The sequence below is a fragment of the Melopsittacus undulatus genome, chromosome 4 (genome assembly GCF_012275295.1).
Source record: "Melopsittacus undulatus isolate bMelUnd1 chromosome 4, bMelUnd1.mat.Z, whole genome shotgun sequence".
Classification (NCBI taxonomy): domain Eukaryota; kingdom Metazoa; phylum Chordata; class Aves; order Psittaciformes; family Psittaculidae; genus Melopsittacus; species Melopsittacus undulatus.
The window spans coordinates 16,154,215-16,180,136 of record NC_047530.1 but is presented as its reverse complement, the minus strand read 5'-3'; the positions used below and the strand labels follow the sequence as shown (position 1 = coordinate 16,180,136).

General features: G+C 38.2%; 1 protein-coding gene across 3 annotated transcripts in view; it reads right to left on the bottom strand.

Annotated features, from left to right (window-relative positions):
- Positions 1-25,922, bottom strand: part of SIPA1L1 (signal induced proliferation associated 1 like 1) — a 219,205-nt gene that overhangs the window by 177,791 nt on the left and 15,492 nt on the right. For 2 of the 3 annotated variants that reach the window (XM_034062574.1, XM_034062575.1), the window contains exon 2: positions 20,236-20,338. The gene's annotated coding sequence lies outside the window, so the exon portion shown is untranslated. Of the gene's footprint in view, positions 1-18,017; positions 18,034-20,235; positions 20,339-25,922 lie in introns of those variants that run through there. The other variant, XM_031051950.2, reaches the window with a different exon arrangement.

Genomic DNA, 25,922 nt, shown 5'->3' with positions numbered 1-25,922 from the left:
TACCAAAAGGCATGCTTCCTTGTAAACAACTCAAGTTTTAAAACCATACCACTTTTCATCATTGAACAAGGAGTGTTAAACCATCTGTTGCATCTTAATGGCTTTGTCCCCTTGTTGTATAGCTTTGTCCAAAAAACATCACTACTGCCCAAACTGAAGTCTGTTGTCTTTTATCAAGTGGCTGATGCACAGTTTGTTTTCTCCCACCAGCTTTTCAACTACGTTGCATATGTTGAACTTCATGATGATAATAAAGTGCAAGTTTTATCTTAAAATTGCTAAGACTGAATAATTTTCATGTGATACTACACTTGCTGTCACAGAATCACAGAAACCCAAGGGTTGGAAGGGATCTCGAAAGATCATCTAGTCCAACCCCCCTGCAAGAGCAGGGTAACCTAGAGTACATCACACAGGAACTTGTCCAGGCAGGCCTTGAATATCTCCAACGTAGGAGACTCCACAACCCCCTGGGCAACCTGTTCCAGTGCTCTGTCACTCTCACAGTAAAGTTCTTCCTAATGTTCACATGGAACCTCCTATGCTCCAGTTTACACCCATTGTCCTTTGTCCTATCACTGGATATCACTGAAAAAAACTAGCTCCATCATCCTGACACCCAACCTTGACATATTTGTAAACATTTATGAGGTCATCCCTCAGTTTCCTCTTCATTGTCTTCTGCTTATCCTGGGCTTATCCCACCTGAAAATTGCAACTCATTCATTTCTAATGTAATACACGGTCTTTGTTACATTAACATCTAGACTTAAACAATATTGACTAGGTTAACTGACATAACTCAACACTTGAATTACAGCACTCTTTGTGAGTTAACTAAATAAAGCTTGTATGAAAACTTTTTTCATTTTGTTTGTTTCAAAGAGCAAAAGCATGGAGCATGGAAACAAAGAACTACAATGTGAACTAACAGGCTAGTAAAGTATTTTAACTTCACATACTTTACTAGTGTTATATTTTCAGCTAGAGTCAGGAAGAAGGTAGAAAGCTAACCCAACAACATGGTATGTGATAAACTTCCAATTGTCTTTTGCCCACCAGCCTCTGAACTTTGGCACCATTGACAACTGTACAACGACTTGAAATACAAGCTGGTAGTTGCTGTTGGTCTATGTACACAATTCCAACACATCAGTCAAATCTTTCATCAAGAATGAATATGCCATAATAAATGTTACTTGTTATGGCATATTCTGCATGAACATAATTCCTGTAAACATTGTCATGCCACTGACCAAGACTTCCTTTCTACAGAAAACTTGCATTTTCACAACTGAGTGCTCTGATTTTCAATTCTGCCTAAGTAAACTGAGCCCATCCTACCTAAATGTACAGATGGTTAAGAAGAAGCAATCCATGTCCTACTGCAATTAAGCATAAATTTTAAATTCATCAAGATATGAATCTACCTTGCAATCCTTTTCCCCTCCACGTGGAAAAAGGATATACAATCCTCTAAACCTGTTAATCATTCAGGCAATAATGACAGCATAGCAGTAACAGCATGTCTTAGCACTCTCACCAGTTTAATGGCCAGGTTTTAAAGGAAGGTTTGTAGTTCCCTCAAGAGAAAAACCCCTATTGCTGCTGTTGTCAGCCTGTCACCACCAGAAAGAAAAAAATTCTAAACCTAAGGCCTGCTTTACAACAGTTCAAGCCATACCCTTATGGTCTAGTTTACCTCCATTTTCCTCATGTTCTCCTTTTTGTTGCATTTCCCAAATACTTTTTTGCAGTTAACATGAAAAGTCTTGTGTCATCACTTCTTGCCTTTCTTAAGGGACATTTCATTCCACATTCTATGTACTGGAAGATATATACTCTGAAAAAAGCAGAAAGGTGTCTTACATCTTTTTCATATCATGAAGACCTGCAGAAATATTACCAGATTCATAAAACATGGTGTCTCATCTTCAGAAGTGTAATGGTGCCTCTTGCATGCTGAATTAATTTCTTAGCAATTTTAACTGCTATTAACACTCTGAAGCGCAAAGAAACCTAAAATGCCAGTGAAACATTTTCATACATTTAACATAAGTCTACCCCGTAATTCAGATTTTTGTCAAATCACATGGCTAAAAGGTGATCTACAACTGCATACTGTCCTTCACTTCAACCACGACACACATTTACATTACAGGAGTTTTTCACTTACCAAAACCTCCTCTGATAAACAGTCTGTGAAACAGTGCCACTCTATTTGAACTGAAAGTTTAACAATTAAACCAAAATCTGTTTCACTTCAAAGAAAGAAAATTCTCATGTGTTAATGAAGAAGGTGAAGACTTGGGTTTGGGGAGGGTGGAGGGGAGGGCTTCTTTTTCTCCAAGAGTTTCATATACTTCAGCTGCTTCATTTCTTCACCCACTACAAAGGCATTGTTTAAATACAGTATAAAAAGTAATATTGCCGTACATTTCTCAAAACCACAAAGGCAAATTAATTGGAGAAAGCAAGAATTCATTGTTTGGTGGCACCAACTCAGGATTTAAAAAGATTTTTTAAAAAGCCTTTGGGGAACAAGTTAGTATTTCTACCAAAGCAACTTCTTCCTTCTCTCAAACTATACCGATGACAAAACTCTGAAGAGGAGTCTTGTTCATCACAACCCTCCCACAGGTAAGCTCCCAGACAAATGATGGTTCTCTATTATCACTGTTTTTCGTTATATTCCAGCATTACTATTGACAACTTTCACATTAAATGCCACCCACATTCAGCTGACAAACCACGTGTTACTTCTCTGGCAGAATTCTTGCCAAGGAAAGTACTCCACAGTCAGTATCATGGTAGGTAAGTTACTAACTTCTCCCACTGGCTACTGCTTCCAGCATACTGTTCCCACCTACAGAGTTCCTTTTTTCCCCTTAATACAAAAAGGAAACTAGAAACTAAAGTATTTCAACAAGAATTCCCCCCAGAGCTCTTACTACCAGGCCATTTAACATGTCCAATTCATAGCTCTGTGGCAGGCAACAGATGGCAGAGCAGTCACCTCCATCTGCCTTCTGTATTTCTGCTGGCCAGCTTCTGCAGGGCAGTGTCCTTGGCCCTCCTGAGCATGACTTTCCATCACATCCAAGAAGTTCCCTACCAAATCCCAGTCCAGGTTCAGTCACCCACAGCTGCCAGATACAACTCCTCCTGCCAGAGTCAACCTGCTCAGGAACTCTCTTCTGTTGCAAAAGAAGCTGGGGGCATGCTACAAGGAAAAGCAGCTCCAGCCAAGAGGTTGCCATGGTAAATGAAGATCACAAAAAACAGGCTGGGGAAATGAGAGTCTGAGGTTCAAAACCAACAGCCACTCAACTTTACATTTGGAGAGGCAGAGTGTTGCTCTACAGTTGTATGAAGTGAAGCAACCAGTACTGAAAAGCCTGCAAGTAAACATTTTCACCAGTTACTGGAGGCTTTTCAAAAAGGGAAAGTTAAAAAAAATACTAAAAAAAAACACCAATAAATTTTCACAGATATATTTGCCACTATATATTGGCTGCAAATGTTGGTAAAAGCAGAACATGGCAAAACCAGTTTAAATATTTTTTATATTTTTTTTAAAAGAAGCCAAAACTGCATACAGATGGCCCTACACTTTTCCTCCTCCCTTTTCAAGTTGTAGATATGCCTCTTTCTTGTTCTGTTATTGATTTAGAAGAGCTAAAGATTAGGGGAAGCAGAAGATTATGTTTAAATATAAAGACAGCATCTAAAAAAGAACAAAGCCTTAAGTTTCACAATGCTCTAAGAATAACATTGCCAACTTTTCTCCTCCTACCCTCTATTATTCCGCATGAAATAATCACATATTGCATACGGTCATTAATCAAAAGCTTCTCAAAGCTTTTCACAAACATCTAGTTAGGCCTTACAAAAGAAATAATAGTTTTCCATCTTTCCAAACAAAGAGGAATCACAGACAGGGACATGATCCAAGACAATCTCATGTCTGAACCAGAACCTGTGTATCTCTTCCTCACTGCTATGCTGCCTAGTGCTCATTTGGTTGTCCTTTCCAATCTTCCTCATTCACTACATGCTTTTAAACATCCATCTTAAACCTATTTAACAGACCAGTCTAACTGCAGAGAAACTGCTCTTCAAATAAGCAGCAAGGTTTTCTTTGCATTACGACCAAAGCATACTGCACAAAGCATTCTAATTACATCGGAACAAGAGCACTGCTAAAAACTTGTCTGCCTTAAAAAAGCTGTTGAGCCCAGCAATGCATGTTGAGATCTGCAGGAACCGAACATGCCATGAAGCTTCATGCCATTAACTTCACTTGAAACTAAAGTTTTTAGCCCCATCCTTTCCTCGAAAGCCTACCACAGTGAGAACACACCTGTGCAAGAGACCAACCCAGGCTCCATTTCGGCAATATTCTGGTGAGTATTTGGAACCTTTAAATGCACCTTACAACCCAAACTGTTCTATGTACTACTCTACTATTAATCAACACTACTCAAAATTAATAATTAGGAACATCAAACCCATCCCCTGCATGTGAAAACTGGAGGAGACAAAGGTTAAATTTTGAAAACAAGACACTTTGCTGTCTTCCTCAGACATACTATTGTCACCTCTCCATATAACGGAAGCAACCTTGGTTGTTACATTGTGCCTTACAGAGCAGGCATTTGAAGGAGAACTTACTCAAGGCAGAAAAGGAGAGGAAAAAACTAATCAAACCTCATTGTGCAAATCCAAGTCCCGGGTATACTGGCTTTGTACACCATCAGTTTAGCTGGACATATTAATATCCCAAACCACTACTTACAGCTAAGGATGACATGAGAGAGACCTAAATTAGTAAGAACAAAATCAGTCAGGCAAAGAGCCAAGTCAGCCTATCTTACAGAGACAGCACTCACACAATCCATGAGGCTGAAATTGGGAAGATGGGGAGAGGGAACTACTTGGTAGTGGGATAAACACAGAACCTTTTTTCAAAGACACCTCTGGTCTGTCTCTACATAGTATTTTTCTCTGAGAATTAGAGAAGTCATACTGCAGTGGCATGCACCAACAGGTGTAGACTTCTTTCTCACCTGCACAGAGATATAAAGCAAAGAATTGTAAGGTAACACTAATGAAAGTATCCAGCACAATAAACCACTTCACATCTTCCCTCCCACCTTCATAAAATTTTCTCAAGAGAGGCAGAAAGTAACCTCTAATAAAGCTTTGTATAGACAAACTCCTTTTCACTATAATGTTTTATACTTTAAAAAGAACCACATGCCTGAAAGTAATTTACCAGATATTAAACTTAAAATTAAAAGGCAACACCCTTTTCTTTATGGTGACCTGACAAAGAAGGTGAACAAATAAATAAAAACTTCAAAAAACGCATAATAAAATTTACAAGGTTCATTATACTATAGTCCAAACTATTAATAATAGCTAGCATTGCAGCTGAAGATGCAATATACCCTCGGAGAGTTTAGAAATGCTTTTTATAATTGTCGTGGTTTAAACCAAGTCTGCACAGCTCGTTCACTCACTCCCCCCCTTTGCTCCCCCGACTCACGGAGAGTTAGGAAGGAGAATCCAAAGAATGTAGCCCCCACGGGTTGAGACAAGAACAGTTTAATAGCTAAGGTATAACATAAATCATTACTGCCACCAGCACTACAAACAATAATGATAAAGCAAACAACAAGTGAAGAGAACACAACATCTCACCAGCCACTGACCTATAACTCACCCCACCCTGCCCGACCGAGCACCGACCGATACCTCCTCCATCCCCCCAGAGCTCTCCAGTCCTTCCGGGTTTCTCCCGGTTACATCCTGGGTATGACATGCTATGGTATGGAATACCTCTTTGGCTAGCCTGGGTCAAGTGTCCTGTCTCTCCTTCCTCCCGGCCTCCCCTCCTCCCTGGCAGAGCATGAGCTCAGAAAAGGCCTTGGACAAACCAAACATTTGAGCAGTAACACAAAACATACTTGCTATCAGCAACCGTTCCCAGCCTGTCAAAACACAGCACTGCACCAGCTACCAAGGAGAAAAATGACTGCTACAGCTCAAACCATGACAATAATAAATTGAAATGCACTGGGAACATGGTAAAAAATAAACCCAAGGAAACAAGAACTGATTTTGAACACAAGCATCTCAAAGCAAGCCAAAGAATCCAGTCCTTATTTCACTCCTCACTGCTCCTTATATGTTCACAGGTAGAGTCTCAGAATCATGCAGAAAATACATTTCATTATGACTGAGCAAAAGCAATCCTCTAGCCTCCAGATTCAAAACAGGCAGTAGTTTTGACATCAAACTGTCTGTTATAAATACAAGGGGGGGGAGAGGGAAAGCAACTGGTGCCCTTCCACACTAACAGAGTAGCCAGATGACACTGGTTATAGCCCTGTCCCACACCATCCAGAAGTCACTTCAGCTTTTTCAGCTCAGTGACAAACTAACCCAAGATCCTCCTAAACTGACACAAAACTATGAATTCCTAATGAAACAGTGCATTCAGCACCAGTGACAGAGCATATTTCATTGCCATTTTTAAATAGAAAAAGAATACATCATGTTCACTAAGGCAATTATGAGCATCTGCACCATGCTCACAGTAGCACTCATGTCTACACTCTGGAAAGTTATTTTTAGCACATGCATTTAGAAATCATCCCTATCTTTTCTATTTAACAGCCCAATAGTGTGCTATTCTGTACCAACCACAAGATTTGGTTATCTAAGCGGCTGCACAAATGTCAGCAATTTACTTTAGAAAAATAATCTTCAGGGATTTTTAAATGAATATGAACAGTAAGGGAGCTAAGTCAAGTTCCACTTCACAATTACTCATTCCTATGAACATGTGTTGACATTTTTCAGCATATGGCCTTTTTTCTAAAGCAGAATCTCAAGTTAAATTTCACGTAAGTGACTTAAAATTGTTTCCCAGCACTCTTGCTTTACTCTTATCTCTAACAGACACAGGACTGTAAGATTTCTTGAAAACCACCTACTTGGAAGCAAGGAATAAAGAAACTGACACAAATCCAGAGACATTCTGCCACTTTTACTTTCCAAATGAGCATACTTGATGCCTAGAAGAAGCTCTACTGAATAGCCTGGTTTATTTTTTTTTTGTTTTTTCTAGAAGTACAAACAGGAAAGGCGGAGAATACACATCCAGAATTACCAGAACACTGTTGCACCCTAACCCAGTCACACAAAGCCCCTACACAAGTCTCCTTCCCTTAACAATACTTACATGTTGTGTCTGCTTCACACCTTTCTTTCTGCAGCCGACATGTGCCCAATCTGAACATCCCCCAGTCTAACACTACTAATTTCAGAAATATTTGCTAATTTCACATTTACCACTGGTTTTAGTTGAGCTCTCATTTCAAAACATCTGTGATGAACAGTCCAACAACTCGCTATCGCATATATTCATCATAAAAGTGTGAGAAAATTAAATGCAATAACAATCACAACATTGATGAGAAAGTATAGCAATCCACAGATGTAAACAAATACAGGACATCCTTTCCATAAGGAAGCCAAGGAACAAATAAGTTACACAATGCATTTTATAAAAAACAACATCTAGTTAAGGCGCAATACAATAATCTTTTATGAAGGTATAGCAAAAAAATACCAAACAAAATGATTAATTAAATATGCAGAAAATGCTGTGTGCTTTTTTTAACCAATTGTGATTCTGATAGTTCCTTTATATGACGTTTACTTGAACACATTCCCTCAAAAATATGCTGTAAAAAGCACAAATAGCTCTTTCGAGCTGATAGGCTTTATCACCATGTAAAATGAAAAACAAACTTATTTTATTTTTTACTTTAACTGAACAAGCCCTGTCAGACAATACAGTCTTGTCTTGCAGATTTTTTTACATTAAAAAAAAAAAACACAGCAACCTGTCATAATTATCTCTTTTCTGAAAATACTGGTCAGATACAGAAAGGAAGTTGATGCAAAAAAACTGTAGAAAATAGTTCAGATTGTTTTTATAAAGGATAAAAAGGAAGGAAGGAAGAGAGCGATTCAGAATTTGGAAGCTTTTTTAAGAAGCTTTCCAAACGAAGTCGAGCTCATTAAGCTTTACATAGCTGATTATATTAAGGTGTGCAAAAGTAAATTTCTGTGACACTGTAAGCAGTAAAATATTGAAATTTCACAACTGCATTAGGACTACCCAGCGCTGCACTGGTTGGCAGAAGATGCTCTGTCTCAGTCACAGAATCTCAGTCCTCCCTTGTGTCCACAACTAGTATGTAGTAAGCAGCAAGCTGGATCACTTTGCTGCTCTGACTGAGAGGCAAAAACTAAAAGTAGACAAAAAACAAAGCCTGCTTAGATCCATGACCTGGTGTGATTAACTGTCTATATGCCAATTTAACAATACAATTCCAAGGAAGGCAAGTATAACACTTCAGCAGAAAGAAATTATGTAGCAGCAGTGCAATTTTAGGTTGCCTCCTTGATAAAAGCCTCAACCCTATGGTGAGGCATGGGACCCTGTTTTACCTTTGGCTGAAACCAAAACTACACAGAACATTACTGCCCATACTGTGGGAGTTGCCTTTTGAACATAAAGCACATTTAAGAGAATTTCAGGACTCAGTTCTGCAACCTCCTACACGGACCAAAGCTCACCTTCAATACAGGTTTTTAATTTTAAAACTCTTCGTGAAATTTTAGCTGAATTACTTTTTTTGCTTGTGGTTTCAGAACAATGTGTTTCCACCACCAGGGAAATCAGTATCTGTGCTAGAAAACTATGTAGTAGGAAATGGGATATTTAATGAAAACATTATATTCTCAGACATTTCAAATCCCATTGCATTCATGAAATAACTTACATGATTTGCCCTTCACCCCGTCTTTTGTGCTCACAAACTTCAAGGGCCTTATACAACTACCACAAAACTTGGGTCAAGGAACATGGTGACTTTAGTATTATTCCCTCTTGAGGTAGCAAACCAAATACTGCATTGCAAAGCACCTGGTAACTCTAAAAATCGAGTTGAAAACAGAAGGCAAAGAACTTCAAAGAACTAGGTAATATTTCCTTTCAATATTTGATGCTCACTCTCAGCACACTTACTGATGTTTAATTTTGTTTTATTTTTGAAAGATACCACCCACAATTCAAAAGGCTTTGGAAAGTATTATGGTATCTAAATGTTAAGAAATACCATTGGCTTTTATTTTTCATTACTTATATACTGAAGGACTAACTTTATTTTTAACAGATTCAGCATTGTTGTTTTTTCCTTCCACTTTTTGTGGCTTCATCCTGGCATCAAAAAATTCCATCCAAAGGATGGCATTTGTGCCGCCAACCCACATACTCTTTTTGGCAGGCTACAAAGAAGTCAGTGCTCCTCACAAAGCAGCTCTGTGCTACATGGGGACTGAAGCCAATAAAATATTACCCCAAACTGAAGCCTAGTATATAAGACATATGCAAACATCAGAATCCATACTCCGAAAATTAATTTCTCTTGATGAGTAACAAAGTCTTTAGGCCTTGTAACTCAAAATAAATAACTTTAAAATGGTGTTTGTGTTACCCCACCCTATTTTTCACTGGAAAAAAACCCACTGAAGATACAATAAACATTCACAGCAAGCATGAGCAAAAATAGACTGATGATTCCAATGCAAGATATTCTCTCACACGCCTTGAAGTAATTATTGGTTTCAAAGCTCTTTGTCTATACTTCGCCATTGGAAACAGATGAGGAATTGTATCTTGAGCAAAAGGAAAGATTGGTTAATAAAAAGGATAAAAAGAACAGTACCGGAGGTCTGTGCATCAAGTTTGTCCTTTATAGATGCATACAAAGTGATAAAATTTTACAGCTCATCTTTTGCAGAGTAACATACTTCTGATAGGAACATTACTACCAGGGAATAGAAACATTAAACTAAACATGGTAAGAGACACACCGTCTTCTATTCCAATTTCTTAAAAGCTGATTTCCTGAAATCCAGTACTTTCATGCAGCTGCAAGCCTAATTCATAGCTCAAGCCATTAGAATAGAATAGTTAGGATTGGAAAGGACCTCAAGATCATCTAGTTCCAACCCCCACTACCGTGGGCAGGGACACCTCACACCAAACCGTATCACCCAAGGCTTCATCCAACCTGGTCTTGAACACTGCCAGGGATGGAGCATTCACTACCTCCCTGGGCAACCCATTCCAGTGCCTCACCACCCTCACAGTAAAGAATTTCTTCCTTATATCCAATCTAAATCTCCCCTGTTTAAGTTTCAACCCATTACCCCTTGTCCTATCAATACAGTCCCTAAAGAAGAGTCCCTCAACAGCATCCCTGTAGGCCCCCTTCAGATACTGGAAGGCTGCTATGAGGTCTCCATGCAGCCTTCTCTTCTCCAGGCTGAACAGACACAACTTTCTCAGCCTGTCTTCATATGAGAGGTGCTCCAGTCCCTGATCATCCTCGTGGCCTCCTCTGGACTTGTTCTAACAGTACCATGTCCTTTTTATGTTGAGGACACCAAAACTGCACACATTACTCCAAGTGATGTCTCACAAGAGCAGAGTAGAGGTGCAGGATCACCTCCTCTGACCTGCTGGTCATGCTTCTTTTGATGCAGCCCAGTATACAGTTGGCTTTCTGGGCTGTGACTGCACACTGCTGGCTCATGTTCATTTTCTCATTGACCAACACCCCCAAGTTCTTCTCCGCAGGACTACCATGAACTTCCTTTTTGCCCAACCTGTAGCTGTGCCTGGGATTGCTCCCACCCAGGTGTAGGACCTTGCACTTGGCATGGTTAAACTTCATGAGTTTGGCATCAGCCCACCTCACAAGCATGTCAAGGTCCCTCTGGATGGCATTCCTTCCCTCTAGCATATCAACGGAACCACACAGCTTGGTGTCATCGGCAAACTTGCTGAGGGCGCACTCAATTCCATTGTCCATGTCAGCAACAAAGATATTAAAGAAGACCGGTCCCAACACCGATCCCTGAGGGACACCACTCATTACTGGTCTCCAGCTGGACATTGAACCGTTGACCACAACTCTTTGAGTGCAACCACCCAGCCAGTTCTTTATCCACCGAGTGGTCCACCTATCAAATTGATGTCTCTCCAATTTAGAGACAAGGATGTCATGGCTTTGTTACTCAGATTTCTATAACCAGACACTTTTCAGGAACAAATGGACTTTTTTTATTAAATAGGTTTATTAACCAGGCATGACAATAAACATACAGTATGCAGCAGCTCTTTTGTTGATTATGAAGACCATAAGCACTCTGAAATATGCATATACACATATATAAAAAGACATGTGTTATGTATGCTTATAATAATACATATTATTACAATAATGTAGAAGCCGGTCTTGGAATAATGTTTAGCACAGGAACTAAGTTCTCAAGTTGTTCTGTATTGTTCTTGATTCTACCATTCTTCTAGGAACTGGGAGGAAAAATAAATTCTCTTTGATAATTACCTTTGTGTTTTAAACTTCATACCTGGTCTTTATGCACCTATAAGGTAAATGAAGCTGGATCACACTATTTGGCTGTAAAAGATCTTCTACCCCTACTCTACACAGTAAAAATAGTTACAATGCAAAATATCAGACTGTGTCCCCACAAAGAGTAAGTGGGCACTTATACATTAGGGCAATAAATAAAAGCTCAATGCACATGTTCATGACCACCGCAGTTGTATGATACAATGCAACAGTCTTCTGCTCATTATCCATGTAGAACTGTCATCAACCCAAAGCTTCCTTGTTTAAACATTTGTATAGTTGCATGAAATTATGCTCTGGAAACAAGTGGACTTCAAAGGTTGTAACACTCCCTCCCCTTTCTCCTCCGATAAGCTTTCTGCTTTTGAATTATACTTTTTTAAAAATTCAATGAAAAGCCACTAACATATTTTGCAAAACACAAGGTAAAACATTAGTCAGTTTACAAGTGTACAATTGTAAATAAGTCACTATAACACATCATTCAGCTATTTCATACCCAAAAGATATGTTTGAAAATTGTCCCTCAGAAATAAGAACTTTTTGTGAAAAAAGTTTCAAATAGAAAGTTCACCTACCTTAGAAATACAAACTCTGAAAAAAATGAAACAAGTCTAAAATTAGAATTCTTACTATGAGTATTGATCTCAACATAATTTGTTATAGAGTATAACCAAAGCTACAACAAATAATTTTTGGCAGGATAGCACTGTACATTAATTGGTCATAGCAACAAAGCTTTGCTTTTAAACCCTTCTGATAATGAAACTTTTCTAAAAATCTGAATACAATGCTACTTTTTCTTAATGTGTCAGTAAGGCTTAGTACAGTACACAGGTGAGACCCTGAAATATCAAACAGACCTGCTCCTGACTTCACTGGCAGAGTCACATATACTAAGGAGGCTTTCAGTTTTATGATTTTTAGATACTCAAAATGTTTTCATTAGTAAACTACTTCAAATACATTTCAGTCAAAAGCACTGTTTTCTGCTTCAGCAGCTTCCCAAATTTAGAATCTTACAAGCTATCCCTAAAATTTTGTATGTTGGTTTAGAAGATTAAAATCCTACACTAAATCTTTCAGCCTCAGTAGCCAACTGCAGCTTGCCAAGGGAAGTTCAGAAATAGAGCCCTTCATTAAATAAATACACTGTTCTGGACCAGGTAGCCCACAGAGATTCAGCTCCAGTACTAAACCCCATATAGCGTGAACTGCCATGACCACATAGCTAGTGAGGCTTGATCTCATCTACAATTAAATGTACATACATTATATATGTTTTCTTGAATGTGTGAAGGATGCCTCAGATTCCTAGAATTAATTTCAAGATACTTTTATTGCCAAATCCATTAACTAATGTCTCCCTCATCCACAAAAAACTTGCTAAAATTTCTTTACCAGCACACAAAACTCCAAGTGCGAAGAAAAGCCTTCTTCAACGTAGTTTCAAAATTAGTTTTGTTTTTTTTTATAGCCTATTACACACAGTAACATGGCATACTGAGATAATACTGCTTCTGTTTTTAAAAGTCAGATTATCATAGAAGTGTAATGAGAATGTAATTACTTACATCAGCTAATTACAACAAAAATACATTTAAGTTGTTCTTTTATCAGTGAAGAGCCAGTACAAAAAATAATTAATACTATAGTTGTAATGTAGGTTAGTCATATCACACTCTCTACATCCAACCTCCAGTATCCTCCTCTACATCCTCCTCCAACAATTAACAAAAAATAAATAGCAGAAAGTAGGACTATTCTTTATAGAACAGAGAAGTTAGGGGGGTTTCTGAATAAAATATGCATAAATATGCAAATATATAAATATACATCAATGACAGTAGAGCTTTGCTCAAAATCTAGAAACAGCATGTAATTTCCTAAATTTCATATTCTCCCAGATTACCCAAAACTGCTCCATTTCAAGTAATAATGGCAGCCAGGTAATTTGGAAGGACCATTATTAGCTTCCTGGCTGAAGTAGTTGACAGATTAATTTCAGTTCCTTACAGTAGTCAATTCACAGGTTATCTTCAGTTCCTTACAATCAGCTTGCAGTTTATGGTCAGCCTGCAGTCCACATGTCACCTCCCTGTACAGAAGTTGTCATCACTAATAACTAGCATCAGTGGAGCAGGTCAGTAGCAATAAATGAAAGAACCCTATAAGCATCAATTTCAAAATAAAAGGCAGATACAAGAGAGTGAGAATTTCATTGTGGAAATTTGTCTGTAAAAAATTTTAGGCAGGGTTTTGGAAATTTTGTTTTCCCCACCTTCATAATACTAAAATCTTCAAGTACTGTACGTAAATTTATTTTACCTGTAAACAATCTTACCTATGAAAGCCAAGGCAGATTCTTAAAACTGCTTTTGAACTACAGCAGAGTCCCAGGACCTGCCTTGGTATGGAATATAAAAAGTAGTAAAGGACAAGCAGTAATCAAAAGCATAAAAGCAGGTAAACTGAAGGCATTCAAGTGCACAGAACAACATGTCCAGTTCATTTCCCATCTTCCTCACACTTCAGACAAAATTATATTTGATCACTGCACAGCAGTTGTATGATCTGGTACATTTTTATGGGAAATGCCATTCTGTGTTTCAGCACCTGAGCTGCCACCAAAAAAGTTTGATACCTTAAAGCAGCAGAAAAACTTAAATAAAAAATGTATGCTTGCTGACCATCTGCAACAATGATTTGGGATATCTGAATTCATTTCAAGGTAACAAGACTGTTAAAAGAAATTCCATAGGAACCTATAGAACAATGGAAAAAGCACTGTTATACTATAAAGGATTTCCTTAGCCTATTACTGAGCAATAATTATGTTTTGAGGGCACACTTTGAGAGATCAACATATGCATTTTCTCCATCAGGCACTACTTTTAACTATAGAAGCATGCAGATATAAAAGATGAGATGCTCTGGTAGAAAGCAATGCAGCCAGTGACCACAAAATAAAGTCATTCCTAGGTAAAAGCATCAAGTGTCCCCAATATTCCCACAATTTCATGCCCAAGAACAAGTCAAAAAAGCAGGATTTTCTCTTTGTGGATACCAACACAAATCCTGGGAGGATTTGTTTGGTTTATCTTGCAGTCACATAATTATTTTTTGTGCAATACAAGAGAACAGACTTATCTCAGAAACATCACAGAGCATCATTCTGTAATTGCAATTAATTCTCAAAAGCAAAATTAACTTACACAAGCACGAAACACTAATTACATTAAGACTGTGACTTCTCAGAGCATCCCTTGAGAATTAACATGTATCACTCGAGACACTATCAGAAACAACTTTACTCATATACTACCTCACCGGCATATTTGACATTTTGCAACCCTAGAGGCCAGCCAATATATTTCCTTTTTTATGTTTTATATTAGTCTCATAGAAATACTTCTAAAGGCAAACAGACTAGAATTATTCTAAGCATCTTCCCCTTGCTAAGTGAAATGCAACATGATGCCTCCCCAATAGCCCAAAAATCTATTGCAAATTACTATTTCACACTACCATACTGGCTCTCAAAACACTCATACTAGGCACCTCTCTACAGTAGTACAGCTCTGACCAGCTACTGGGACCCAAGCCAGTTACTGGAATACTGGCAGGTCTAAAATGTACCTGTACACTTGGAGGATATTGATTTACCCAGTCAGTGAGGGTGAGGAGGAAGGTTCAGGGAACACAGCACCCTGGGAGACTTCCCCACCAACTGAGCACAAGGAACAGACACAAAGAGCTGCCTCAGCTGTGTCACAGTACACGGTTAAACTTAATTGCAGCCACACATTTTATTCAACAGTTTAAAGTGTTCAAACAAAGAACCTGTTAAGTAAAGCTGAGATTTACAGTACATGTTCCTTTCAAAAACTTCATTAAATCAGCTTATTACGCAGCAACCACATGGAACTGTTTACAATATTAAAAATGCACCCTCATAAGAGCAAACAAGTTGGGGTGTGGTTGCCTCGCAACTGGCAGGGAACATTTGTCTTTCAAATATTTCCAGTTCTACTGTGCAGCAGCCTGGGCGGTATAATGAAACTGAGGCAGCATAATGAAACAGGTTAAAACGCATTCAGAGTTATGCTATTGCCAGAACTACAAGGTGTGCCTTTTGGCTCTGCTAGAGATACTTTGTTATTCATCTTACTTTGCTTGCCTGTTCAAAGAAAAACATCATCATTTCGTTACAATAATGTGCATAGTAAAGCACCCTGATTTCCAGAAAGAGTGGTCCAGCCATTTAAGACTCTTTTAGCATACAAAAATTATTCAATGTGATATATCCAGAAAGTTAAAGAATATACACAGAAGTTAACAAGAAGATCAAGATCTCTCATTGAAGGGTCTTAAAGAAACCAAGTTCTCATAGGTTGAAAGAATGACAAGTTAGCTGGAAATTATAACCCATCAATAAATATGGAGCTGAGGATAAGCAGAAGCAATGAAATTTTTTAAATCATGACCAAAGGATAAAATAATAAAATAAAATATTAAATAAAATAAAATCTTAAATAAAATAGGGAATAGGGTGTGGCACTGATCACCTTCCTCAAGGATCTACACTTTGACCCATGCTCAGCAACATGAAGGAAACTGACAGATACAGAAACTTTTATAAGCTTTGCAAAGCTAAAAAGTGTGAGATTCAGAATTAGTCAGAAGAAACTTGTCTGAAAGATTCTGTGAATAGCTACAGAAGCTTTACACAGTGACAGGCTGATTGTGAAATCAAATCCATTGCCAACAAATTTAAAAGGAAGGGAAAAAATAACCTCAAGTGAATCTACATATTAACAGGCTTCACATTTGTTAAGCCTTCAGGAAGAAAAAAAACAACTGAAGTCACTATGGATAATTCACTGAAAATATCAGCTTTCTACTATCAAAAGGCAAGTGAAAAGAACTGGGACACTTTAGAAAGGAAAACAAAACAGAAATCACTGCGACATACAATCTACCATCATAGTTCTTGACTACTGTTTGCCACTCACATTGTTCAAAGATAACAGAGAGACCAGAGAAAAAAGTGACAAACAATCAGATTTCATACAAACAAAAATTAGGGACAATTACAGCCTTGGAAGAACTAAAAAAGCAACAGCTAAAATCATGAACACAAGTGGGAAAAAGTTATCTGTGGTATTCAAGGACTTGGTGACATCTCAAAAACCAGAATTTAACAAGAAATTTAAAAGCAACTTTCTTCTACAATATATAATTGTGACCACAGGACATCATCAAGGTCAGGATTATAGTTTGAGTCAAGAAGTGAATTCACTGAGGATCAGGCACTTATTAATATAACACTCCAAATTTGTCATCTGCAGCACTGGCAGGCCTGAAGCTAGCAGAACACTAAAAATAACTGCTTGCAATACAACATTTCTTAAATTTTTAACCTCATTGTAAGAATTTAAAAAACAGGGGAGAGGAGAGCTGTTATGTACAGTTTTAGCAGTGTTTAAGTCTTAGATTTAACAGACCCCAAAACTGCCACATGTAAAAAGTTTTAAACAATAAGCATCTAAGTCACTCTCAGATCATCAAAAGAAGGGTGTCTCTCTCTTTTTTCAGTACTTAACAATATTCAGCATTTCCTGAATGTGATCAGAACTCTCCCCTGTTAAATAAAAGTTTCCTGGCCACCATTTGGGGCAGAATAGAGGGTGAAATGTCACAAGGATCACAAATGAGTCACCTGAAACCACAGACTAGCAACCCAAGTTGAACAAGACACTTCAATTAAGGAGCCTCTATAAAACCTGAAATGAATCCCACACATTACTGCATCAGAAGATTCATATTAGGTTGAACTATGCATGTAATGAAAAGAAAGAAAAAAAAAAGTTTTTTAAATAAAGCCTGAGATGCTGACAAGATCATGCACCAAATTCTTTAACTGCTCAAGGCTTGCATTCAATCCTTATAAACATCTGTTATTTGTAAGGCACATAATTTAAGATTATGCAATTGCATTATGGCTGCCCCAAAATATTATGTGCTGAAAACACCAAAGCACTTACAGACAAAGCTTGCCAAACAAACATTCCATCAAAACCATAACTCAACCACTACTTCAGCTAAACTTGTTCAAACTAGACTGAAATACAGATGTAAAGCATTATGTTCCTAGTAAATTGCAAAATAAACGCCAGGAAAACAAAAACAACACACCTGTCGGAATGCACTCAGAGAAGCAATCTGACACACACAAAGATGGCAGTGACACCCATGCTGTTGTAACACAGATTTGAAGGAGTATAAAAGAAAAACAGAACAGGAAGTTTCATTAAGGAATGCTCAGATAATTCATGAATACCTCAGATTACTGATGATGTTTAGGTGGGTTGATCCCCCACCTCCAAATTGCACTCACAAATGAAAGGAGTGATGCACTCCCAGTGAAGGGTGAAAAAGGGGGAAAAAAAGGGAAAACCAAGGACTCTGTCACCTTTACATTTCACGTACAGTTTAAAACATAAGCAGATTATTCTCATCCAACAGCTGTGTATTGTGTGAAGAAAGAGACTTCGTCTTATCCCGGTTTCTAGTGTCCAAAATGACCCACAGCAGCCTCAATTAACATCCTCACTGCAGAAGGATACAAAAACAAGAGAATTACAGAAAAATTGTGGCTGTGAATTCTCTCAGAACGAGCCAGCAGCTGCACTATACCCCCGAAGTTGCATTTTTTACAACCTATGTTTTTTGTTTTACAAATAAAAGTTACACCAACTTTCAGATTCTCAGATAAGCAATTTCCTTTTCCAGTTTTATATGCTGCTCATTAAAAACTTATTTACTAGCTTTGCTGGTCTTCAGAGAAGGCAACCCAGAGACACCCAAAATCACCACATTATTTTAAGGATGTGGTTTGATGAGCAAATCTTCTGCTGCAGCTTCTTGCCTCCCTACTGCCTTCTGAATTGTGCAAGCATGTATGAGGCAGAGAACAAACTCAATGACTTGTACAGCAGTGACATACCCGGGAGGGAGGCCCAGAAGCAAAATCTAGCAGTAAAAAAGGCCAGTCATAATGCAGTTTCAGGTATAGATCTGACACATAGGTCACCCCAGCTCATCATATTACATTAAGTTGGAAGTCCCTTTCCTAGCCTGTCGGATTTGGGAGACACATTTGTCAATATCAAAACTACAGAGGAGAGCGAGCAAAATCCCAGCTTCCAAAACCTGCACTTTAACACATTTCAGTCTTAGGTGCTTACGTGAGGTTAAACAAAACAATACCAGCCTACCAAACAAGAAAATAAACAAAAAACCCCAACACAACTATATTCTACCTTAACCACACACTTTTCCTTTGGAGACTGACTAACATTCAGAAAAGAGGGCTGTTTGGTATGCAATAGATTAACAAGGGGTAACTCTGTATAGTTCAGCTTAAGCAGCAATTCCCTAAGAAGCTTGTAAATTCACAAAATAGCCTTCTTTCAAAAATGGCCCAAACTTCAATTAAAGACAAAGTATAAACAATTTAGGGAAGAATAACTGAACTCATTGTGCTGAAGAGTCTAAGTAGTCCTCAAAATAAGGCACTGAGGAAAACGTTAGAAAATTACTGAAAATGTTGATAATCTGTGAGGAGCAAAGAGGACCTAAACTATTGTTAGCTTATCTGTAACAGCAGCAAGTATGTTTAAATGACCTTTACTCTTCCCTCAGCTGTCCTTGTTTTAGGAAACAGGAAAAAGATCCACCTGCACACAGGCAAATTACTTTCCCCCTGCTCCATCATGTCAAGCACAGAAACTCTTCATGTTTAAAAAGAAAAATTAAGCTAAATCCATGTTCACACTGCACTGCAGGAATTACGTTTTCTTTGGTACAAATAAAAGCTTCAAAGTAGAAAGTCACTGTACTAAGTCAATTCTGCCACAGGATTATCCTTCCTATCCATCAAGAACGCTCTAAATTCCCACAATGTATTTTTAAAAAGCCATTCTGCTTTTGAGTCCATTAACAACATAGAGCTCCCAAGAACAAAAGGTGAGAAGCTGTTACAATGAATCACCTATAGTTATGAAGCTAAAGAAGACAAGAGAAATAACAGAAAAATCCAGTACAGTTTAACTATACGCTGTCGGACAGATCTTCAGAAGAAACAAGAGGCTTCGTTCTCAGCCTTCTTCTGTTCAAGATTCTTAACAATGCAAGCTTTCTATTGCTTGCCAAAAAAATTATCAGACAATAAAAAAAAAGCTTTTCAAATTCAAATGACATGCATTTTAGAGTATTTCAAACCCAGAGCAACTCCCTGAAGTTATTCCTGAGTCATGACACCCATATACTAAAGCCAGTTTAAAAAAAAAATGCCTACTTCCCCCAGTTTCATAGCCAACACAGCACTTCACTTTGCTCTTACATTTAGAAGTAAAAAGACACCAAACAATTCACCTTTCCCTCACCAAACTTAGTGTTCTGCCACCCTGAACCTGTACTGTGTAAAACACTTCATATCTGCCAGTACCATTTTCAGGTTTAAGTATTCAGAACGATGATATTTTGTCTCATACTAGAAGAGAGGAAGACTGAATGTGACTGCTATCTTCACCCTTCATAACTGCCTTTGTTATTTCCATTTATGCAGCAGGAAGTGGCATATTCTGTATTATAGTAGCCAAATACCCACAAGGATAAGGTTTATGTAAGATAAGTGAATTCTTACCCTGCTCATCAATTCCTTTAGAGAGCTGTAGGTTCACAAAATTCTTCAGATTTTCATTCCTGTCAGAGTTAATATCTGGTCAAGTCCAAAGAACGGTTTTCACCTAAAATACATGAAAATTTCAAGATGTGATCTTATGGAAACAGCATCATGACACATACAGACATACTTTAAAAAAAATAAAAATCCCCTTTTCCTCCAAAGTATGTCCTTTAAACTTGTTCTTTTGTAAAAGGCTTATCAAGAAACATTTTATTCACATCTGGAACCATATAAGCAATTGACCAATCCACAGAGGGAACTGAAACTGAATTAGAGTACATGGAAAGTTCAATTATGGATGTACCATATGCTTCAATATTCCTTCAGTTATACAAAATTCATCAATTTGTGCAATTTGTTCAAAACAAAAAAAAAAAAATCCCTTTTGGCAAGATCACCCTTCACCTGAGCCACCGGTTTCAACTTGCACTGCTGAAATATCACCAATTCACATCCCACAGTAATAACAGCAACAAGCGCTGGAGTAACTCAGCCCTAAACCACTTGGTTCTGCTACAGGAACAGATACCTTAAAATGGCAAAAAAACTTGCCAGATCCATGTGTTTGTTAGCAGAAATAATGCATGGTTTTGTGCTTGTGGTGGGTGGTTTTTCCCCTCCTTCATCTGATACTTAATAGGACCTTTAGTAATGTCTGCCAGCAGTGGTACAGCAGTAGCCTCAGATGCACAGACCTACTTCAAGTTTTGTAACTCTATTTCCCTTTTATACATGACCAGAACCTACAAATCATCAAATTCTAAAAATGAAAATTTATGTGCCTGCAAATGTATATAGCCAAGAAACTTCTGACATACAAGTTAACTGACAGTCACGATCACAATAAAGTACAAAAATTGCTAACATTTGTTATTAGCTTCAATTTAAAAATATGGAAACGTTATTATACCTGGAGCACATGTGCCAATATCAGATTTTACTTCTGCTTTTCTGCAAGCTAGCATTAAGGCATACCTTTCAGGAGATGCAGTGCTCAGTAGCCACACTATAAAGCAGTATGCCAAATCAGTAGCATTTTTTCTTGGAAAAGGCTACAAACCAAAAGACAACCTGGTACAGGTCTGGCGTTCAACAGCAGCAGACCCCTCCTGTCCATTAATTTCTCTCCTCTACCAGTGGCCATTAGTCAATGATTCAGTTAATGACTGTTAGATCCACTTGCTTAGTATGGATGCAGTTACACAAAGTGGAATTTACCTTTTAAAAACAGCCTCCATTTTATCCACCAAAATGCGCAAAAACAGATTAATGAAGCTAGTACTTGGCATCATATATTTTCCCACTAGTGAAAATAGAAACAATTGCCAAAAAAGGATGAAACTCATTAACTGAAGCAATCTTACACAACTTCTCAAAATCATCATCCTAAATAAAAACCCATCAGCAATGCTGACTACCTGCCCACAGAACCTTAAGTTGCATTTGCAGAAAAATACTGGTGCCCCACTAGTGCCTTCTGCTCCTCAGCACTGGAAGAATTCCATTTGCTCAAGCAATTTTTGATCAGTCTGATAAAGTCACAAGCAACTAAGAACACAAATTTATGATCAAGTGTAAGAAGCTGTAAACACACAGGCATCCCTTACAGTTTCATGCATCATGTACAGGGAAAGTACTCAGCTCAATCCAGGCTGATGCATTACTTTTGGCAAGAGGCATATCACAGCCTGGGATATACCTCTCCAGGCACTTCATGATAAGAGCACTGTACATGCCACCAGTGAGCCACACTGAACCTTCTAAAAGCAAATGGGCACAGTAAGAGCAGCACTACCACTCTGTACAATTGTCAAGATAAGGAAGGCATTTTACCAGGAATCTCTCCACTTTCCTGCCAGCTTTTTGAGAGAGAAGGTGGTGTTACATGTTTTTTGAGGCTTTTTCTGAGGGTGTGGAGATAAACTAAAACCATTTACATTTGCTAGAATTTTTCCTTTGAATTTACCAGTTGGGAAGCTAGAGACTAAAGAAAAACAGGGCATTCACCTTTCCTACAGTTGCTTTAAAGCAAGTTTAGTTTCCATAATTAAACCTGCATCTGGTATATACTGAAACACAAATACAGACAGTGATATCTCCAGATTCAGCAAAAACAAAGTGAGCCAACTTAATGCACCTATTCCAGACACGGCATATATTACATGTTCGTTTGGTATACCACTGTCCTAGAAGAAAACAGAGACAGCAGTTTTAAAATAATCCCCACATATATGCAAACCTCCTTCTCTAACTAAAGACTGGCTTAGGCTGCAAGTCAAATATTTCTAGCCATTCTAATATTCTGCTACTAAGAATATCCAGGTTTTAACAGCAAAAAAAAAAAAATGTTCAAAAATGCACTCAGTGGCAAAGAAAGAAAATTTAATTCAGGTTTACCATTCATTTTATCTGTCCTACAAGCAATTCCACATATACAGAAGTTCACACAAAGAAAACTTAAGTATGAAGTAATGAGAGTTTTATGTCCCTGCCTCTTAATTTTATCTTCCAATTCCTCATCCTCAAAATACAAATACCATTTGTATTTCAAGATATCCAGGACACCAGGCAGATCTTCACTCCGAAACAAAAACATCTCCACAGCTTCTCATATAAGATACCTATATTTCGTAATAAATTAAGGCAGAGACATCCAACCCTAAAATGCAGCCTTGTTTTCTCCTGAAATGTTCATGACTTACATGTATAAACTAAGAAGTAGGATGCTACAAGTTCAGTGAGTTTTAGTTGACTCATGTCTACTATAAATATTATTTCAACAGTAAGGTTAGGAATTTGAGCAACAAAAATGAAATCCACCACAAAGAAGCAGAAAGTACCACTATTAACTATACTCATATTCAGCTGACAAACCTTTTCACTTTCAGTGTCATTTTAAGAAGCTCCTGAACAGTGAAGTTTCTGTAAGAAATGCATTTAACTGTTCCTAACTTGAAAAAGTTTGTAACCATTAACCTTTCAGGTGAGCAAAGGGTGGGGAGAAGTCAATTTTCACCTGCAGCCAACATAAAAGAAAACAAAGGTTAAGAAAAGCAGAAATGCACTACTCAGACAGTTTAAAGAAATGGCCTGGACAAGGCTTTGGCTGCAGTTTTAACACAGACCAGCCTCTCATGGACAGTGCACACTTTTACAAGTTGTTTTAAAAGAACAAATTATAATTTAGAAAGTCCACTCCTGTTCCTACAGAAAACAAGTTGCAGGTGCCTTACAAAAATAAGTTTGTCCTGTACAGATGGTAAAAAAAATAAACTTTCCTCATTGGAATAAAATATGCTCCAAGAGGTAGAAAACCAGAGTTAAACTGAAATTCCACATGACAACCCACATAATTTCACGGCAGATTAAAAGAATCGTTTAAATAATCCAAGAAGCATGAAGCCATTCAGAGAGGCACTGTTTACACTTATCTATGTCCACTGATCAAATTAACAGAAAAACAGAAATATTGGCAAGACAGCAAGAGAGGCTCAATTAGACATAATTACTCCTGATAAATCTTTTCCCATGAGGTGAAAGGCAAGACAGCTGTGACAACCTCAGGCTGCAAGCTGATTTGTCCTTACATCCTGAAACACTACATGGTATCTTACAAATGAAGCAAGTGATTCAATGTGCCAGCAGCCCATGGCACAAGTGCTGCAGTTGCCAAAAATAATGTTGTGCAGGTCCCAAGAGGATTTTAGCTCAAGCTAGTCTTTGGCAAAAATCAAAGTGATAGGACTGAAAGCATTACCATAAGAGCAGTCTGAAACTAAGCCAAGGGTCTGAATGGATGACCTCAACATAGCACCAAGACAGATCCATCACAGCTAGCTCCGGCTCTGGCAGCACCACGCAGCCTGTTGGATGTCACAAGCTATATGGCAAAAGATACTGCAAGGGCAGAGCGTCTTCTTCCACTGGTTACATGAAAGACTGATCCATGCTTGACAATAGTATACTCACTGTCTCCTCCCTGTTCCCCACTACCATTTTTGTTCCCCTAATCCCCCTTTCTGAGAATGCTCACTTTCACATTTCTTCTATAAACATTTATTCTGGTGTGACTTTTACAGACTTTTAACTATGACGCATTGAAATACGGTGCAATGCACATCCTTGCATGGAGATCAAGCAAACAGTAATGTATAAATTGAAAGCAGTCCTTAAGTATAAAACAGGCAGAAAACTACTTTCCTTCCACTCAGAATCAGACAACCACAAGGGTTTGCTTGATGCCTGATGTCAAGAAGAACAATGTAAACCAATATAACATGCCACACAAGGCAAAACACATCACTAGGGTAACTAAAATGATGTGTGACTACCCGGTTCAATTTAGATAGAAAAAAGTTTTAGAGAGTGAGAAATATATTGATTAAATCTGAGGCTGTGGGAAACAAGTCTGACAACAAATTAGACAAGCTAGACAATGTCAATAGGCCTTTCTGGAAACAGTGGTATGGTAAAAAAAAATAAATTATTTACAGGTTCCTCACAAGTCAAAGAATAAAAACAGGCATTTCTGAAAATGCACCATCTCAAGCTGTAGTAAAGATTAAGTTAACAATATCTGCCCTGCAGTGCCTGACAGTGCTCTGTCTAAATCTGGTAAGTGACATTTCACTTGCTGTGTGTGTCCAGTTTCAGACTGCTCAGTGTAAGAAAGATGTACTGAAGCAAGTTCAGCAGATCAGCAAGGTATTAGGGAGCTGAAGTACGTTAGGAACAAGGACAGGCTGAGACACTTAGGTCTGTTAATCCAAGAGAATTCCTGGGGGATCACTTCCCTTTCTGTACCTACCTAGGGAGACTAGAGCAAAGACCAAGCTAAACCCACTGTCATTTTACACCTCCACTTTACCAAGCTTTCAGGCTTTCAAGCTTTCAAGCTTTACACCTCCACTTGCCAAGCTTTCAGAAGGGCAGGTTGGACCAGGTGACCTCCAGAGGTCCCTGTTTTAGCCTAAATCAGTCACAGGTCTTGAGACTACCTATCAAATTTTCACCTCAATTTTCAATGCTGCATCCTGATGAACTCAAGTTATTGATTCTCTCTGGATTACTGAAGTTGTTGATTCTCTCTGGAGACACTCAAAACCCATCTGGACACATTCCTGTGTGACATGCTTTAAGTGGCCCTGCCTTGGCAGGGGATTGGATGACATCTCCAGAGCTCCCTTCTAACCCTAATCATACTGTGAGATTCTGTGAATTACTGCAGCACAACAGAGAGTTTACAAAACATTGGCTTTGGAAACCTCACCTGTGCATCATAATATTTGATACAAAACAATGTCACCCAAAAGTAAGTCGTAGAATTCACTGTAAAGCCAAGCTGTGCTTTAGCTACCGTTGGAAGTGTGGTAAATAGAAGAATGAACAGCAAGGCACACAAAATACCAGTTTTCCTGAAGAAATACAGTTCAGACTATGATACCAATCTTTTTCTGCAGGTACAGACATGAAGCTATAAACTGTCTTATATGCATTCTTCCTCCATTTTCATATGAAAAAAAAACATGCTACATTTCCAGAAAAGAAAAACAGACATCTAGCAGACTGGTTCACATGTATGCAAACTAAATGCAAGATTTAGTCTAAAGCACGCATTTGTCCACCTTCCACAGAAATAATGAACA